Below are 18,664 nucleotides of genomic sequence, written 5' to 3'. Positions count from 1 at the left end.
GTGGATAAAGCATTAAGATGGTTAATAGTAGATAATTTTGTTGCGTTATTAATAACACAGTAAGAAGAGAAATGTCTATTAAGTTCATTTAAATTGATATTCTTGGGATTTATAAATTGTTTCGCTTTTCCAACTCCGATAGATTTTAAAAAATTCCAAACTTTATATGAGTCTTTTTCCTCTATTACAGATTTGTGTATATGGCGTCGTTGGTTATCTCTACACATCATATTACAGCGATTGCGAGCTTTATTGTAATTTTGCCGATTGGTATCATTAGGATTTTCTTTGAATTTCATTTTAGCAGTATTCTTTTTATGTTGCAGCTTTTTAATTTTGTCTGTTAGCCAAGGAGCAGGATAATGTTTTATTCGTACGGGACGCAATGGAGCATGATGATCATATAATTTTAATATGTGCGAATTGAAAAGAGCCAGCTGATCATCAGCTTCAGTACAGATTAGTACACTCGACCAATCGATTGCAGCCGCGTCCTCACGCAAGCAATTTAAATCTATACCACCAAAATTACGTTGCAGAAGGATTCTTGATTTAGCTTTAGGGGGCCTAATTTTATAAGATAAATATATGAGATCATGGTAAGAGAATGCTAAGGCAGGATATTGGCCATGTTTTTCAACATGGTCAATAGAAGAAACAATCATAAGATCAAGTAATGAGGGAACGCAGTTAGGGAAGTTATGAGTAGCGGATAGGGGGAGTAGATGTAAGTTAGCACCATCGACTATAGATTTTAAGCGGGACGAACGATGATTTTTCTTCAACATACAAGTATTAAAGTCGCCCATTATAATAGTGTGATCGTAGGAAGGTTTATAGTTTTCTAGCAGGGTTTCAAATGATAAAAAGTAATCGACCGCAAGGTTAGGGTTATAGTAAACACCAAGAAGAATCTTAGTATGAGTAAAGCAGACTTCAATAAGGAGATGTTCTGGACCAGAGCTTGGGTCACTTTTGGAAAAGTCTACTAAGCTATAAGGAATGTGTGTGCGTAGATAAATGGCAACGCCACCTCCTACTCGACCTATACGATCGTTACGGATCAAATGAAACCCGGGTAGTAAATAAGAAGCCGAAGGGAGGCATGGTTTTAACCATGTCTCTGATACTAGAATAGCATGTACATTATTATTGTTGAAAGAAGATAAGAAATCTGGGAAGTGTGCAGGAATACTTTGCGAGTTCAAATGAATAATGTTAAAATTTTTCAGTACGTCTGAGAAATTTGAATCTAATGTTTCACTTAGCGTGGGGATACTTAGAAAGCTGTCATTACTGCTTAATCCATCAGAAATAGCCGAAAAGGAAAGGAAAGAATCGTTGGAAGTATTAATGTTGATTGCCATTATAAGTATGAGGGAAATATATAAATAATAAATAAGTTATATAAAATAAATAAATAAATATAAATAAATAATAAATAACAAAATATGAATAAAAATAAAATAAGATAAAAATAATAATAATTAAAAAAAAAAAATACAAATGTAAAAAGTATAACGATAACCCGTTTTAGCTTCTAAATTTGCTAAACCACCCGCTAGTTGGAAAGAGAAACCAAGAAAGAAAAATAAAAACAAAACAAATAAAAAAAGTAAAAATTAAATAAAAACAATATAAACATTTCCATGTGTACCATGAACACAAAGAAATATGATTAGTAAGAACAAAACTTATATATAAAAAAAATACTTAATAAATAATTTAAAAAATAAATAAATAAAAATAATGTATGACAGAAAAAAAAAAACAAGCACAATTATAAATTAATGACAATTACAAAAGAAGAAATATAATAAAAAAATAAACACTAATGAGAAAATTCTTTAACCAATAAATAAAATATGAGACAACAGCCAGCAGTATAATGCTATGGTAGCCTATTATATTCTGTCATACATTATTAATACTTTCTTAAGCGTTACATGTTACTTTAAACAATGACAGATCTTAATGCAGTGTAACAAAACATTTGATATAAGAAATATAAGAAATAAGTATAAAGTACAAAAATTAAGTAACAGAAAGAGAAAAAAGAAAAAAAGAAAAAAATAGAAAAACAGAGACTCAAATCATAATAAACTTAGATAATCTTTTATAACTAGGCACATGTAACTTAAAATATAAAAAAAAAGAACAGTGAAAATACAACAAAAAATAAATAAATAAAATAATATAACAGTTATAATGAGTACACAGTTACTTCTTCACCACTCGCTTACATCTTTGGACTGCTATTTTATTATTGGGGCACATTGGAGCAGCAACAGTGTCCGGCACTACTGGTGGAGGTGGTGGAGGTGACCTTGACGGAGCGACGGGTATGCTTTGAAGTTCAGAGATGCACTCAACTCGATAACGCAATCCATTGGGGGCAATTACGTTGATGGAACCATCCCGCGTCCAGCACTTCCCTACACCAAAACGTTGTCTTGCTAGCATGAATACGTCGTGACGGTTTTTTGTCAGGAATTCAGAAACAGTGACACCTGAACCTTTCAGTTTAGTTTTCGAAAGCCAGACACTATGGCGCACATGCGCATTAGAGAATTTAACTACTATTGGTCTGGGTTTATTTCCAAGCGCACGACCCAACCGATACGCGGTTTTAATGTTTGAAGGGGCAAAATCGGCCACGTCCAGATTTTTCACTACTAAATTAGTAACGAGGCTGTCAATCATTTCAGTTTTTTTTTCTTCGACTCCATGGAAGAGGAGCATTTTGCTTCTTCTAGACATCTCGATACGGTCAACATTCCGCGCCAAGACTTCCACCTGTTTTTGCAACGTAGTCAGTGCAGTGTGGATAAATTTTTTGAAGGAATTAAAATCAGTTGCCAACGATGTAATTGTGGTTGGAGAAGCAGATTTGTTCAAATCTTGTTGGAACTCCTGCATTCTAGCATCAAACATCTCAGTCATAGCAGTTATAGACTCCTTGAGTGCGTCCATTGTATGACGTGACTTTGTTAAAAGGAAACACAATAATTCACAGGGAATTTATAGTAGGATAACACTAGCGGTAGGTTTATTTACTTCACAAGCACATAAGTCACATTAAAATATTCGTAAATATAATAAAAAACAATAATGAATGAAGAGCTCGAAAATCTGATGTTGACTTATTCACACCTACCCTCGAATCATTTAATTGTGAGTTTAAATTTAACAATTCATTATTCAACGTACGCTCTTGGAGACACTAAAAGGTTATATCTATTTTTTAAATAGACAATATCTTATTATAATAGTACTATAACCGTGAATATAAAATCTTTTTCATGTTACATATACAAGACCAGCAGTGTGAGATTGTACACATGACAATTGTGAGTTCAGGTCCCACACTGGGGAATGGAATATGTAATATTTTCATTTCTGTGGTGATCAGAGAATCACTCACTCAGTACGAAATGCCTCCAGAATTCGGCGGAAAGTGGTTAACAGAGTGTTTTAACACTAGTTTCTCAGGCTTTCTCTGTCTACCCTACTAGGTGCGGGATACAGCGTAAAGCTAAAAACATAAAAAATACAATAAACAAAACAATTAACAAGATATTAACGTTTAAATAAAAATAAAACACACCTCATCAGGTTTGAACTTGGCACCCATTTTTACATTAATGATTTTAATGAGATATCGTTAATCTCTATACTATAACAGACCGTATTGATTAAGAAATACTATTTTCTAAAAATCATATAACTATTATTCGTATGGCGCTGTGGAAAGCAACAACAAAAATGTCGCCTGCAATTATTAAGTCATACGAGACCAGCGTGAAACCTGACGCCTACAATAATACAATGCGAACAACATTTTTACTATACAATATTTTTACTATACAATATTTTTACTATACAATATTTTTACTATACAATATTTTTACTATACAATATTTTTACTATACAATATTTTTACTATACAATATTTTTACTATACAATATTTTTACTATACAATATTTTTACTATACAATATTTTTACTATACTGTTTCTTTTATTCATTAGGAAACCGTCGTGGTGTAGTGGTTAATCATCTGACTATTAACGCGATGATTGTGGGTTCGTTCCCAACTCGGAAACTTATAACACACAATTTTCTAGATTTTATTAAGACGGCGATATATTAATATGTTATCAAATATTTAGGATAAATTTGTTAACAAAAACAAATATAAACACCCGTCAGTCACTATAAGTGACCGTAAACATACAGCTGAGGACGTTCAAGAATAATAATATGTATGAAGAAGCCGCGGGCTGGCGCTAATATTTATATAATGCACTAGTTGTGGCACGCAACTTCCCAAGGGAACCCGGGCTGAATCGCTAGTCAATTAAAGCTGCAACAATCAATGTATAATAGCATTTCTCAAATGACAAGTACAGTACAATCCACGGGTCGTCCGTATAGTTAGCTAGCTCTTTAACCATACTGTCTAGTTTGCACATATATAATACATACTTATAATATAATATATAACATAATATGTAAGATATAACCTTTATATGTCACGCGTCCCCATACATATTCATGTCGCTGTTGTTTGTCTGGTTAAACGCGCTAATATCAGGAACGACTGGTCCAAATTGATAAAAAAAAATTGTATAAACTAAAAATTAAATCAGCTTCACGCTACATTCCGCACACAGCAGGGCAGGCAGAGGGAACGTGGGACACTCTGTTCACTCCATTTGGCTGGCTACCAGCGAGGCAATGAAAATATTAAATATTTCATTTCCTCGAGTGGGAATCGAACCCTACCCCAACCTGTCGCGCTCACAGTCGCATGCTTGTACTCCTGCGGCACGACGGCCCCATAATGATTGTAATGATATACAAACTAGCTTGGTAAATTATAATCCATATAAATAAATATAAAACTCTTTCGTTACGGAGTGACAGACAACGCACAGACGTAACTACTGGACTGAGTATGTTGAAATTTGACATATAGGTAGGAGAAGGAGTGGAGGGCACCAAGAGAGGATTTCTCGAAATTACTATGGAAACGGGATCATATCTTAGGGTCCGTTTGTTTAAATAAATTCATTTTACGTCTTAAAGTCCACACAAATAAATTTGTGTGCATTCACTTCTTTTACAATGTAAATTGACAACTTATTCTAAATCTAAAAGTGAAGTTAAATATCTATTAAAAAATAAAATATAATCGGAAATTGGCATAAATAATTTACACGTGTATCATACAAAAACTAATGTAATACATTTTATTATCAATTTCTATGTTCTACGTGTGTTCGTGACGTAGCTTAAAATAGGCACCTAATTGTACATGTTACCCCAGAATTACGTTTTCTTTATAACTTCATGCCTGTATGCCGCATGTAGCAGGGTTGCCAGAGGGAACCTAGTGAGTGATAAAACACTCAGTTCCCTAAACTTCGCACAATTTCCGAAACAATGCATGTTGAGTGACGTAACTCAACGTCACAATTTGTGTTGTAACCAGATCCAGGAAATGAAAATTATTTATTTCTCCGAGTGAGACTCGATCCCACAACCATATTGTGTTTAGTCTGTCGGCCGCACCAAAATTACGTGCACATATATCTCAAAAAGTACTAAACATATTTTGATGAAATTTGTACTGTTCTCTAAGTTGGATTATATTTAAGCTTCACAAGAGTGGGCAGGGGGAACCTAATCTTAAGACACTCCGCTCCTTAATTTCTGGCGAATTCTCGAGGCTTTGCATGTCGAACGACAAGAACGAAGGATATCTTGAAATTCACATTCGTTTTAAAATATTAACTTCGAAAGCTCGTCTAAAATATAATAAATTTAAAAAAAGCACTTATTTCCCTCTTCTAGTCTATTAGAAGTGGTTAATAGTTTTTTCGGTCAGAACGAACAGAACGGCCTTTAGTGTTAGCATTTAAAATAACTGGTTTAGATACATTCGTTATAAAATTATAATGTGAACTTGTTTTATAAAAAATTGTAACGTTCTATTTAAAGTTAAGGCAGCCTGTTCTAATATCGCGAAAGCACGGGTGGTTGAGCTTTGATAGGCTTTGTAACATACTAGCGACCCACACGCGGCTCTGCTCGCTTAACTTATTGTTATATTACAGCCAAGTTAAAGAAGACCTGTCACGACTAACTGTAAGACGCAACGGTTGTGGGTTTGAATCCCGATTCCAAGGTAGCTCCGACTGCATATACCTTTATATCTACACTTATTATAGGCACTATCCACCACAAAAACAATTTTCATTTCAAATTAGTAATTTCTGAGATTAAGGCGTCCAGCCAAACAAACTATTCAACTTTTATAATATAAGTAATTACAATAGAGTAGAAGTACCTATCTCTAGATTAAATAATAACTCTTACCAGATTATCCATAATTGGTAAAGATATATAAAATCAACGTATTCATATTATATTCTTAGTGCAGAATACGTTTGTTAACCATTTACATTAAAAAAACTAACTGACCCGGTTCATTTGTTTCAATATGCTCGCGATGGTAGTAGGTTCGATTAACTAAAACAAGTTTTTAAAAAATAAACGGAAACAATACGAACACATTGAGTGTTCAAAATATTGGTATCCCTAACTAAAGCTGTAGATAAGTGGTGTCTATATTTTAATAGAGAGTGAAAGAAGTAGTGAGTTTTTATTTAATGTATTATACAATTCAGGTATAAAGTCTCAATTTATTAGGATAGTTATTCAGTTTTTCGTATAGGGGTCGAATTTGTGACATTGCGTGTTGACTGGCGGAATTCAACGCCGCACTGTGCCATATTATTAAAAATGTTATTATTGAGACTTTTGCTTTTTCATATCTATAATTTTTGTCTAGTCTCAGGCTGTGTCCAGCATATAGCAAGGCGGATGGAATCCGTTTCCCACACACCGCCTAACAGTCGAGGCAATGCGTCTTAAGTGACGTTGTCCAACGCCTTGCCTTGTCTTTTATACCAGAAATAAGAAAGGAAAGTAATTCACTCCACTAACCCACACCCACTCGAAATCGAATCGACAACCGTCTCTGACTGTGCCTAAATATTAAATTCAAATATAGAAAACTGTTTATTCTTTTATAAGCATATTTTTGAAAAAAAAAACAGGGTAATTTTCAACAAATTCTTTCCTACGCGTACTGTTAAGGTGAATAACCAGTGCGAACTGTTCCACGAGGCGTCATTTTATAGGTTTTATGACACATGATCATTAGCTACTAATTTTTATTACCATTAATTTAATCAATATATAATATTGAGATGTCAATTAAACGATATCAGTGCTACTTAATAGGAGAAAGATCACAGGTTCGATATTTTTTAGCTTCACGTCGTATCCCGCATAAAACCGGGTAGGCAGAGGGTACATAGTGCTAATACATTTCGTTTCCATTAAGACGTCCACGTTTTCCACTTTCCGCCCAATACTGTCCAACGCCGCGCTTCACCTCGTTACCAATGTGAGGAAATGAAAATATGAATTATTTCAATTTCTCGAGTGGGCATTGAACCCACAACCTGTCGCGTTTACATCTATACTACATACATCATTATATTTAAAATAAAATAACTTGTACGACTTACGCAACTCCCCACAACTGAGCTTTCAAGTTTCTACATATCAAAAAAGCTATATATTTAAACAAAATAATATTTTTAAAAATGTATCTATTAAAAAGTCAATATACAAAAAAAATCTAGTATTCTCTCTAATTGAAATGGGAATTTGGTCAAGTTATATTCTCACGCAAATTAAAATAATGTTAACATTTTTATTGACAGGTGATTGAAAAAAATATTATTTATATAAAATATGATTGTTTCCTTGTCTCATTAGATAAGTTTATATAATATATCTACTTTGTGACGGGGTATGCAGAAAACCTAGTGTAAAGACACTCCGTTCCACATTCTCGTGTCGAGTGATGGAACTCCACACCGCGCTTTGCCTTGGTACCACAGCGAGGAATGATAATAATTGAATGCCCCTAGTGGGAATCGAACCCAGAACCGTCGCTTTTATACAATTCTTAAGATATTTATATAGTCATACGCTGTGCCGCTGTGCCACAACGTGCTCAATATCATTATAAATAGTATTAGGTACTCCTTTCCTTATATTAGCCACGTTCATAAAAAAAAATAAACCAAAGTTTTTTATACAATATTCTTAACATGTCGTGGTTTTTATAATTAAAAAGCATAAGATATCATTTACTAATTAACCTATCGAGTTAATCTATATATATAAAAGGACTTGTCCTCACTGACTGAGGTAAGACGCACGCACAGCCGTAAGCGCTGTGCGTAGAAACGTTAAATTTGGACAAAAGTTTACTTTCGTAATCTGGACATCCACTAAGAAGGGATTTTGAAAAATTCTAAGCCTAAAGGTGTGAAATAGGGGTTCAAAGTTTGTATGGAAAAAAATTTAAATCGGCACCGATTTTTATAAAATTTGAAATTTAGATTTTTAAAAGTATTAAATTGAACACGTGTTTCATCATTTTCTAGAATTCTCCCCCTAAGGGTGTAAATAAGGGGTTGAAAGTTTGTATAGGTTCTTTTTAAATCGTTACCAATTGTTATAAAATTTGAAATTCAGATTCTTAAACGGATATAATTAAACACATGTTTCATGGTTTTCCAGAATTCACCCCCTAAGGGTGCAAATAAGGGGTTGAAAGTTTGTATGAAAAAATCTTTAAATCGTCACCGATTTTTATAAAATTTGAAATTTAGACTCTTAAAAATATTTCATCGAATGCATGTTTCATGGGTTATTAGAATTCACCCCTAAATACGCAAGCGAAGCTGCGCGCGTCCGCTAGTAATTATATAAAGCTCTTGCGTTATCGAGTGACGGACAGTTAACGCACTGCCAACACTATGCGGTGTCGAACGCTGAATTTGGCGTTAGGAGTGTCCTCTAGGAACCTACTTGGTTCCTAGAGGACACTCCTCTAGGGAGTATTAAGTTCCTTGAAATTCCTAGATCAGAAAAAAATTAGTTTAGTTGAGTTTTAGTCTATTTCATTACATGTATATATAACTATTTGCAAGATTAAAAATATTTTAATATTATTATTTCGGTTAAAAGATAATTTTTTTACAGTCATCGGGCTTTGACACGTGCAAGATATAATTCTAGTTACTACAAAATCAAAGACCGTAGATTATGCAAAATTTATCAAGTAATTTAAAATTAGTAGTAATTTTAAATTATATTTTTTACTTAATTTTATGATAAAGATGCTCGTTGTATTGTAAGAATTTGAGTATTTGTCTGCACGACGTTAATAGAGAAACGCTATTCTTATACTTTTTTATCTGTAGCCATACGGGCGGCGGGAAATTGAAATTTTTATTGGAAATTGAATTAGGGTAAAAGCACCTACAAATTAATATCAAAAAGTAAATTGATATAAAAAAAGTGAATTAATTAGATATTATTTTTTGTTATATTCCGCTTACTTTGTTATATTACGCTTTCGTTGCAGGCAGACGCTGTGACGGCCATGACGGCCTCAAAATTTATACACAAATCTCAAAAATAATGGCAGAAATCGATAGAACCTTCCAAGAAGACATTAACACAAAATGACACTAAATTATATAATTTAGTCATCTAGTTAATACATCGGTTTCGTTTGAGATCAACTCACATGCAAATTATAATATTTGATTAACCAAATATTTGCCATAGACGACATTAAAAAAATAAACGAGTTTTATCATTAAATGCAGGATACTATAAATTAATGATGTATAATAGACAGATAATAAAAAAAATAACACACATAATTAAGGTGACAATTATAATTGATTATCTGTTTAGTTAATTTAACAGATAAAATATTCTTAATTGAAATTTTTGCGAGTTATTGACACAGTTATATGTATACGTATAAATAAAAAAACTTTCACATATTTGTGAAATTGTTAGGTCATTAAGATTATGAATGTCTTTGTTTACTATTAATGGTAAAAAAATCTACTAGAGACAGTCGTGGCCGTTGTCTATGTGATTATAATATACTAAAGCGTCGTTGAGTTTCAACGTTGTGTTCCACTACTCAACAGGTAATTATATGAAATGTAGTGTGAAGATATAAAAATATAAAAAAGCTACTTCACATTCCATGGATTCAGGGAAGATAGCGAACCTCTTTGAAATACGTATTTACGCTCGCCTCCACTGAAATAGCCCTACTAAAAAAGTAATTAAATAAAACTATAATTTAAACAAAATGACATTATTTAAAGATTAATTAAAATTAGATCACATTTTTGAAATCATTATATAGCCTCAAGCCGTCTATTAGGTATTAGAATATTAATGTAGAAAAAGTTTCCATTTAAATATTTAAAATAGCCCAATCGATGGAATAAAAAAAATAAAAATTTAAATACATAGATTTATGATTATGTCATTATCATTTTTTTAAATAAGCAAATATAACAAAGAAATATTGAACAATAATCATAATACTTCAACTTCACGCTACAGCGTGAACGTGAATCGTACACTATTAAACAAAGGGAGCCTAGTGAGAAAACATTCCGTTCCCCACTTTTGTCTGAAATTTTCGAGGCATTGCGTGAGTCGCGGAATTTAACGCCGGGCTTTTTCCCTTGGCGCCAATGAAAATATAAATTTGAATAAACATTTTATTTCCTCGAGTTGGGATTGCACCCACAACCAGTCGCGCTTATAGTCACACTTTGTGCTCCTGCGCCATGACTGGCCTTACATTGAACAACAATTTATAATAAGAAAAAATAAATCTGCATATTATTGTGAACCATTTGTGTAAAACAAAGCACAATAATAACATTTTGAAACAAGAAAAATAAAAAAGCATATAGTATCAAGACACTCTGTTCCCATTAAGACACCCCAGTTCCCAAGTTTCCGCCTAATTCTGGAGGCATAGCGTGTGGAGTGGCGGAATTTAACGCCGCGCTTTGTTTCGTTACCAGAGCGAAAATCGAAAATATTTAATTTCGAGTTGGAATTGAACCCACAACATGTAGTTTGCTTATGCTGCTGCACCACACCTCAATGTCTTAAATATACCAACATTTTTTTTAGTAAATGGTTTGCTTAAAATAATCACATTTTCTGTGTCTCATATAAAGTTCATATGGATGGAGCTAGCTAGTATTCTTACTTGTATTATGTGAATTAAGTTATCAAAATATTGTTTAGGGCATTCTGATGTAATTGGCCAATGTCTGATTATAACCAATCATGAATTTCATTTTTCTTATAAGTCACATGTAATGTCTTGAATTTGGGCAGTGAGCAGAGGTCTCAATTCTAGGCTCTCCTATCCTATTGTACAAAATGTAATTATCATTTATTTCTAATATTTATCGGCTTTGCGCTATATCTTACACACAGCAGGGTAGGCAAAGGGAACCTAGTGTTAAGACACTCAGTTCCTCACTCTCTGCCGAAGTTTGGAGGCATTGCGTGTTGAGTGGTGGAACTCAACACCACACTTTGCTTCAACATCAGAGTGAATAAATGAAAATATAAGCTTCAATAAATATTTTAGAACCAGACGATTTTGCAGCAAACTTTGTGCTCCTGTCCTACAACTGGCCTCAATATTAATATATTTGATAAAATAGAAAAAGTGAAAAAAAAATAAATTAAAAAAAAAATTAGATTAAATGTAAATTAATTAATATGAAAGGAAAAAAATCTTAGATATTTTGTTATCAATACTCAAACAAAAAATAACAAAAACACTGAAGTAATCTCATTCAAATATTTCATAATAGGTACTTAGATGATGAAAAAATTTTATAGTTAAAAAACTACAACTTTAATTATTTAAACTGTTAATAGATAGGTGTGTTCCTATCATTTTTTCACAAATCTAATTAGAATTATCAAAATTATATAATTTTATATCTACTATCTTAAGTCATTTTAGATAATAACTATAGTAATGATAAGTAACTAAAATATTTTTTATGTAACGGTTAATACCAGTAAATTAAAAATATAGAATAGAATAGAATATGCTTTATTGCATACATATTATAACAATATGAAAAAAAAAGGAAAAATATATGCAGCGTTCTTGCTTCAAACAATCTCTCACAGACATTTAGTAAATAATAGATTAGTTATAAAAAAATAATAAATAAAATAAAGAAAAGAAAAATATTTATATAACATAATATTTATTATGTATAAATAAATTAGCATTGTTATGTTATGCCAAAAGAAATTCTCACTATCAGATAAAACTGTCTGATTATAGTCGTTGCCTTTTCTCTTTAAGATAAAGACAAACATTCTAAAAAAAATAAGAAAAAAAACTGACCTTTTTGATTATTCCATTGAACAAAATATAACACCTAAAAGTCAATTCCCACCAATAATTCTAGTACAAGAAAACATTCGCGATTATCACTTATTTATAATAATATAATAATGTCAGTTAAGGCATTTTATCGTCAAGTTTAGAGCCAATCAAAGGTTTAAATATGAATTTTGTACTAATTGTGATAACAACACAATTATGATAAGTAAACGATTAAAGTTTGGTTTTGTATCACCGAAAACGGCCGGCAGTTAGACATACGTACGCGGCGGCGATGCGAAACTATAATGTAATAAAATTATACACGGCACAGCGTCAAATTACTCGTCTCTCGCCTTTAGTTAAAAGGTTAACAGCCAATTGAGTGTGGTTTTTTTAATCAGTTAAAAATAAGGATATAATACGTTGGCAGAGCGACTCACCGTTGCTAGCGGGCCGCATACCACCTTCTCGAAGTGCGTGGGATAATATTTTCATCTTGTTCACGTAATACCACGACCGCGAATTACTAATATTTTGTATCGAAATGCAAGATATATAAAAAAATAAGATGACCACTGTTATATTGGAACTGTCAAAATTGAACTTCACTCAAGTGGTCGTGCCAAGTACCATAGACCAGACTGTTTTATAAATAGATTGTGACCGCTATTCGACGATAGATGGCGCTACTTGTAACGAAATTACTTCGAATTACTATTTTTACAACACTTATTTTCAAGCTCTATCTCGCATGTGCGGGTTAGTCAGAGAAAATCTAATATCGGCGGTAATTGACTTCTCCATAGCATCGAACCTGTCTCTTTTACAGTTAAACGCTGTGCCATTGTCCTAAGATCATTGATTTGTTGATGTTTACGTACGAACAAAAAAAGCGTATTTTAATTACATTTTAATAAGCTCAAGAGCTTTTTGCATATGATACATATACACACATGTATTTTATTTATGTACTTACAACTTTATGCCGCCATTGTAATAGAGGAAAATGTATTTATGTGACACTAAATACAATTTTTCAGAAGGTACTGTCAGTTAAATATTATTAAGTATGTAATTAAATTAAAGTAAACTTTCTTTTAAAACTGAAAAACTATGTGTCTGAACTAAAAGTCCACCTACCTTCCACCTCTACCGTTAGTCAAAATTATCATCAGCCCCTTATCACCCACTGTTGAATAAAGGCATCCAACAAGGATCTGCACGAGGTCCTGCGCCTAGCATCTAGCGACATCTCGCGACTTTGATGAGATCATCGTATCATTACCGTAGTAGGTAGTAGGTACCTAAGGTAGCGCTATAATATTATGTTTAAACATGTCGTATCGTCTTCTGTGTTTCAGGATTGGGTACAGCGTACATTAAAAAAATATAAGGATTTAAGTTATTTATTTATTTTATTTTATTTGATATCGAAATTATTTTTGAGACCATTATCGCGACGCGACGGCACACTGCAATCTATGCACACTCGAGAAAATGAAATATGATATATTTTAACGAGCCACGGCGTGGGGTTGAGTTCCGCCGCTTAACGCTAAACATCAAGAATTTGGCGAAAGAGGGAATCAGAAGTATTTGAATAGAGAACGCAGTGTTTTAGCACTAGGTACACTTAGGTATGTAAACAATATAATATAATTTGTCTATTAAAATTGATACCTGCAAACATACATCCTTCTTTATTTTTTATTCTTTAAATTTCCATTGTAACCTATAGGTTAAATGCAAAAAATCGAAAAGAAGGATGTAACTGAGACCTTAATCTGTGGATGACTCGTGAAAAACAAAACAATAACCATTACCGCTGGCGACCGCTAAATTTCCAAACAAACGATTTGTGATATTATCTTTGTAAAAAACAAAGAGCTGTAGATATGTATATGAAAAATTAAATGTATGTCTGTTTATTGTTTTTATTTTTGTTATTTAATCTCGTGCATTTGGAGTTTTCTATAGAGCACAACTGATTGTAAAATTGATGGTTGTGGGTTCAACTCAGGTTGTTTTCATTAGTTATTTCGTTAATCTTCTTTAATAACAAGACAAAGTGTTTCAGTTTCGTCGTTCTATATGTAGGGGACGGAGTGCCTTGACACTAATACACTGTGAAGCTAAACAACAACAAAATACTTTGAGACAAACCGTAGCGCTTCGAGGGCCTAAAGTGATCGAGTGTAAATTCAGGTTCGATTCCTGCTCGAAGAAATGAAATATTTAATATTTCCATTTCTTCGCACTTCTAACGAGGTAATTAATATACGGGATAAAAATGCGGATACAAAAATCAATATTTTTTATACTAAATAACTTGAGTTAATTAGGGAAGTATTGAATGTTTAAAAAAGCAGACGTATCCTACTATAAGACTAGTATGTATCTAATATAGTTGAAAGTGACAAAACAATATGTAAATAACATTATTTAGCCGCGTGTGCCGCGTCATCGAACCAATTTGTTCTGGGCACGCCGTTGCACGCTGTGGACACGGGAGGTATCGAGGCATTTTATATTATTTCTTATAATATTTAACATTAGCGTCACGCTCTATCTCGCACACAGCAGGGTAGGCAGAGGGAACCCAGTGCTAAGACACTCGGTTCTCCATTTTCCGTCGAATTCTGGAGACATTGCGTGTTAAGAGGCGGAACTCAATAGTGCGCTTTGCCTCGACACCTGTTCAGATATTTCTCGTAGAGTGCGTGAGTCAGCTCCTGACTGTAAACGCAACTTGATTGAATGTAAGCAACTCATTCCCCGAGCGGGAATCGAACCCACACCTGTCGTGTTTACAGTCAAAACAAAATAATTTTATATTTTATTTTACGACTCTATGTATCTTTGTGATCGATCTGCATTTTGAAATTGAAACTCAAGATATAGACAATAATGATGGTATCGTGACCGTTTAGCATAGAACAGCGTTTGGCGATTGACAGAATGTGTTTTACATTTAATAGAATGTTTAAATTAAATTAAATATTACATAGGAAAACTAGTTTTTTTAGGGTTCAAACTGTATCCCGCGTATAGCGGTGTAGGTAACTTAATTTAAAGAGACTTCGTCACCCAAATTCCGCTTAGTTTGCGAGACACGAGTTGAGTCACTTCTCAAAACATAACGCGGCGTTAACTTCCACTGAAACAGCGCCACGCTATCTGTTCTTACCAGACTGAGAAAATGATAATAATTGCGTATTACAAGTTCAGTGGAGATTAACACCGTGCTATGTTTTTAACCTGAGTGAGAAAATGAAAATAATCTCTTATCTTGAGTTCTCACTAATAAATTTTAAGTAAAATTTTTATATTTTAAATAAATATATATCAAGTTTCTCATCTTTTCTAAGTCGACCCTCCCCTCCCGGAGGTCTAGATTCATTTATATTTAAACCTTCAAAATTAAAAACGATACCACAATAAGTAATAAACTAATAATCAAACGTAAGTAAGTATGTACGTTATTATCGCAATAACATTTGACGATCCATCACGATTCAACATCTGTAAGGAGAATTGTGTTAATTTGAACATTTTATGATTCATTAACCGTCGCTACCTGTGGATGGATGATTCTTAAAATATAGACACACATATATAAAGGTATATTTTATTTTGTCTACCTATCTGTAATCCATTGTTATTAAGTACTTATAAGAAGAGACTGTTTTGGGTTCGATTTTCATTTGGAACCTTTTTGTAAAGGTATAGTACCTAATGTGTATGAAAATATGTAGATGGTCGCCTATCACCTATCGCTATCATATTTTTTCAATAATGGTATCCTTCCCTTTTTTTTCTAATTTGTCAAGTTTTTTTTTATATCAAATGATCAATGATAAATATTAGGAAGACTGAAGATACTATAAAAAAACGTTTGATAATTTTATTATTTTCTACGGTTTTATTTGTATGGCCGAATGAAAATAACTTATAATAACCAACGAAAGCACTCAATTTTTCCTATTTTTGCATCATTGATATCGTTTCTCCTCTTCAATTAGTCGTAGGTCGTAGAGTAATGTAATATAGCCTAGGTAGATTTCCTCGATATATGGACTATTTGACACAAGAATTCAGTTAAAGCTCAGCCTAACGACTTCAACTTCACAATATTAGTATATGTAGAACTATAGACAAGCAGAGTAACACAGCAAAGTAGTATAGTAACAAAAATCGATATAATAATCGTGGGTGACGCAAGCTGGCGTGGGCAGTAAAATCGATCAGTGCTTCCGATTCGTTCGTTTCGTGAATATTAATTATCTGTACGCGGAAGACGTTATATTATCACGTTCATTTCATTATCGGAGTTAAAGTCAAATAATTTTATTCATAACAAGAAGTTTCCTATTCTTAGCTTTACGCTGTATCACATAGCAAGGTAGGCAGAGGGAAGTTGGTGTCAAGATCCCTCGTTCTCTCTTTCCACCCAAGTTTCGAGGTATTGCGTGTAAAGTGGCAGAAGTCAGCGGCTCAGTTACCAGGGAGAAGAAATGTAAATATTAACAAATAATGACATTTATACCCCCATGTGAGCGTCGAACCCACAACCTTCGTATTCACAATCACACGCCTGTGCCACTGCGGTCACGACGGCCTCTCATCTTAAACGTCTTAATGTATGAGACCATCGTGGTACAGTGTCACAGCCACTGATCGTAACGGTTGTGATTTTGATACCTACTCGGACGCATAAGCTAATTTCATTTCGTCTTTTCGGTAACAAGATAAATTGGGACGTTGCATTCGGCCAATCAATACGAGAATCTTGAAAAAAAAACCAAAATCAAACGCCCTTCATTTATTTCTTGAAGTCTTGTTAAAGCCCTGAGGTTTCCCCTAATTCTAATTCTAGTTTGTCGTACAAAATTATCCTCATCCTATATTTCGACACGAAGATATTATGCGTCGTCTTAATGGGATAGCAGACATACATATAGGTACACAATGGTCACAATACGCAATCCAAATCCAAGTCAGCAATCAGCACCTAAAAACATATAAGCATAGCATAAGCAAGCAGGATATTAAGGCACTCTGTTCCCATCAAGACACTTTCGTAAATATAAAATGTTTCATTTCTCGTAATGGGAATCGTATCGACAACCCGTTGCGTTAGCAGTTGCAATTTTGTGGGTCTGCTCCACGACTGCCTCGAACTCTCGAACTCGCGTTAACATAGATGCAAATGCATTAATAGCTTGAAGTGTTAATAAAATAGTATCACTTAATTTAAACACCATTAAATTAAGGCTTTGAGTTTTGCCAATCAAAATAGAAATACCTCGAAAATAGGGCAATTTGTGGGGAACGGAGTGTCTTAACACTATGTTACCTCTACTCTCGTCTACCTTTCTTGCTTTATGTGCGATACAGCGCGAATGAAAAAAAATAATGATCTCCTGTTGACAGTGTAAATGTAATTTTGCCAACCTGCAAATAAAAAAATATATTTTTGGTCCTTCGAGCCTGACTCAACTAGGATCAGTGTCCAGTAATAAATTATACACTACACCATACTTAGACACAAGTCTAGAAATAGCCGAATTTTTGACAATCCTAAGCGCACTGACACAATGAACAGAAAATGTCTGTATGTCAATTAGACTGGGTTGATTTATGGGCGATTCATTAGAAACGAGACGTCGTACGTGATTTGATGGCTAATTGCTGTATGGAGGATAATTTTAAGTGCCTAACATATTGCAATTTAGAATTTCGACAGTGTTCTAGGTCGTTAAATATTTTCTTATAGGTATGTAGACTTCTCTTTCTTTACAAGGAATAAAGCGAAAAAAGAGATTTTTCTGCCTAATAAATATAATATATATTTCGTCAATGTAGCTAATACTGCACTCTGTCAAACTAGGGAATCAACCAATACTACGTGTACCTACCTATTGTTTTATTTTAAGCGCTCTATCCCGCCTATGGTAGGTAGGTAGAGGGAACCTAGTGTTAAGTTCCGTTTCCCACGTTCCGCCTAATACTCGAGACATTACGTGTTGAATGATAGAACCTAATGGGAATCGAACTCTGACCCGTCGCGTTTACCACACGCTGTGGGTGGCACATTTGATAACAGATTATAAAAATATAAACTGTCTTAGTAACTATACATATACAATACTGCGTATCGACATAAAACATAATGTGCGACCGGTTTAAGAATTCTACGCGCATAATGTCTCAATATTCTTTGAAACAATTTAACTGTTAACGGATATTTTTATTGCTATTATATTTATGTCATGTTATTATATTGCTATGAGTCAGGGCCTCGTTACTGTTCTATAG

General features: G+C 33.4%; 1 protein-coding gene across 2 annotated transcripts in view; it reads right to left on the bottom strand.

Moving 5' to 3' along the window:
- Positions 1–12,944, bottom strand: part of LOC146537143 (uncharacterized) — a 28,929-nt gene extending 15,985 nt beyond the window's left edge. Inside the window, exon 1 of one of the 2 annotated variants that reach the window (XM_085187672.1) lies at positions 12,787–12,944. The gene's annotated coding sequence lies outside the window, so the exon portion shown is untranslated. Of the gene's footprint in view, positions 1–12,364; positions 12,505–12,786 lie in introns of those variants that run through there. The other variant, XM_085187673.1, reaches the window with a different exon arrangement.
- Between the last annotated feature and the right edge of the window lie 5,720 nt (positions 12,945–18,664).

Source organism: Heliconius melpomene, chromosome 7 (genome assembly GCF_056956725.1).
Source record: "Heliconius melpomene rosina isolate 202511_hmr_F chromosome 7, ASM5695672v1, whole genome shotgun sequence".
Classification (NCBI taxonomy): Eukaryota; Metazoa; Arthropoda; class Insecta; order Lepidoptera; family Nymphalidae; genus Heliconius; species Heliconius melpomene.
The sequence above is the reverse complement of the archived record's forward strand: the minus strand, read 5'-3'. Positions and strand labels throughout refer to the sequence as shown.